The following is a 2,529-nucleotide window of genomic DNA, read 5'->3' as shown; positions in this document are numbered from 1 at the left end:
TTGAGAATTTCAACTGAAATATCTTCAATCTGGTGAGGGCAGGCTTTTTCCGAGTCAAACATCCTACCAAGGAACAATCTTCTCGAATCTTCATTGCTAAGGGGCTTCATCTGTAGAATGTAATCATGTCGACAAGAGCTACAAGCCTTAGCCACATCCTGAATTCTTGTAGTTGCTATTAGTCTGCTGCCAAGATCATTTTCTGGGAAAGCACATTTAATAATACCCCATACTTGTGCATCTCATATATCATCAACTACAATTCAAGTACGTGTCAAATAACTCGTTAGTGTTAAGCTAAGTAGCACAAATTAAAAATTGTCTTTAAAATGTGGAATTAATTGAAAATTATTGTATTCAAGCTAATGTTCAGAGTGATTAAAGAAAAAGCTAAAACAATGAGTAGGTGCTAGGAGGAACTAGAGACCAGATTTAATTAGACAGAAGTGAGGCTCAAGCCCTTGCTGGCCAGCCCACCACCTCATGGTGCCCACCTCATGGCCTTTCTCCGAAGAAAAACTAACCACATTTCTTAGCTGGTAGTACTAGATTAATAAATGAAACAGGGGAAAATCGTATATGAACTAGAAGTATGGGGCATTTTATGTTTGATAATTTATGTCCAGGCATAAGTAGCACACAATTCATATCAAGATATTTACTCAGATGAGGTTATTAAATGCAACTACAATTCATATTAATGATTTGCTCATAAGAGGAACATCTGATTGTTTGTGTACGTTTTATACCCTTGCTACTTCAGTAATTGTTTTCAAAACTGACAAAATATATTTTGAGAAACATTATAGACGTACGACGTAGCCCAACATCAACAGAGAAACTAAACTAAGTACCTCTTATTCAGTAGATGTCCTCTCAGCTTGTTAAGAACAACATTTAACTCACAATCATTAAACGATTGTACACCCCCAAGTTCGTAGAGTAAACCACAGAGAAATTTTGTGATGTCTGGCTTTTGAGATATTGGCACAAAAGCAACTGTCAAAGTCGCCCTTGAGCTTATCATATACCACGTTGGCAAGTGTAGTTTTGCGTAGACCTCCAAATCCCACAATCAATGCCACCTTCAATTGCTTCTCCCTGTCTATGAGCCAACAAAAATTGCGGGGTGTCTATGAGCTAATTGATAAGCTCATTGTTGGTCCTTCCATACCAACAAGGTTAGCTGCATTTTCATATAGTGTCGCAACTCGTGGGTCAATGGCTACATCACTTGATGCTGGAATATAAGTTTGTACCTTTGGTGACGTGCACTTGTCTCAAGCACAAGTGACTTGATCTCATTGATCCGTCCGGCAATTTGGTGGTGGGCTCTCAACTTTTTAAGGAGTCGTGCAGTCTTCCTTTCAAAATCATCGGTTTCACTTTTTGCCGAACAGAGCGCATGAAGCCATCGATGATGTCCTCAATGCCATATGACATATCCCTCACTTGGTCTATCCACCCTTTGGTGATGTGACCTCATATACCGTCGCTAATGATGTCGTTGATATGGCTGACGGAGGAAGAAAGGAGAAATATGTAGTACTTGCATTGCGCCAGGAAAGAAAGGAATATTTTCTTCATAGCGCCAACCGGGTTGTACACGAGCCGAGCAAGTTTTATTATGGCAGCAAGAGGGTGACACATATTTTTATTGGAGAAATTGCAATCCAAATCTTTATCTTTACCTAATATTAAAGGACGGAGGATTTCATAGTTCTTCATAAGTCGCCTCTTTATGTCCGTTCATTTTATGTTAAACATAAAAATTGATGGCTGAGATTTAAAAGGACCCGACACAAACGATAACCACGTCTGTGCCGGCTCCTTGTGTATGGTCAGATGGTTTTCTCCTGTGGCGCACCCATCCCCAGCTCAAGCGCCTCCAAGAGGATGACCAGCAGCGGCGGGGTAGCAGGTTGAAAAAGAAGCAATTGTGTGGGAGGCAACGGCGGTGAAGCTTTTGCTGCTTTGGACTCGCGTTCTTCACACAACTCGGCAGTTTATCCTTGCCTGCGGCGACGCAACCGTTGGTCCTTGACGAAGATGGCTACTCGGGGCGACCATGGTGTGAGTCGCGACCAGGTCCCGGTCGATGGCAGCACGAGGATCCGGCGAGCAGCAGCAGCATGCAGAGCTCACGAGCAGGAGCAGTAGCAGCGGTAACCCGTGGTGGCGGGGATCGGTCGAGCAGCACCAGCTTCATGCAGCGCCAACTAGCAGGAGCAGTAGCAGCTGTAGCCCGTGGCGGTGGCGGGCGTCAGGGGGAAGAACCTACTGCCGAAGTTGAAGCGCATGCGCCTTTTGTTGGGCATAAGCCACGGCGTGCGTGTGTGCGCGCAGGACCGATCGGGAGCGTGGCGGGCATGCGTGTGTGTGAGTTGGTTAGACGGACGCGCGGGGTGTGGCCGCGCCGGGCGCTGGAGCCAGTCGCGTCCCGTTGTTGTGCGTGCGCGGCGGGCGCGGGAGCTGAGGAGCACGGGGGCGTGGCGAAGTGGGCGTCGAGGCTGGGCTGAAGCAGCGGAA

At 46.1% G+C, this 2,529-nt stretch overlaps 1 pseudogene; it reads right to left on the bottom strand.

Moving 5' to 3' along the window:
• Window positions 1-828: 828 nt before the first annotated feature.
• LOC125518170 lies at window positions 829-2,209 on the bottom strand (annotated as a pseudogene).
• Window positions 2,210-2,529: the final 320 nt, after the last annotated feature.

The sequence above is a fragment of the Triticum urartu genome, chromosome 7, assembly GCF_003073215.2.
Source record: "Triticum urartu cultivar G1812 chromosome 7, Tu2.1, whole genome shotgun sequence".
Classification (NCBI taxonomy): Eukaryota; Viridiplantae; Streptophyta; class Magnoliopsida; order Poales; family Poaceae; genus Triticum; species Triticum urartu.
The sequence above is the reverse complement of the archived record's forward strand: the minus strand, read 5'-3'. Positions and strand labels throughout refer to the sequence as shown.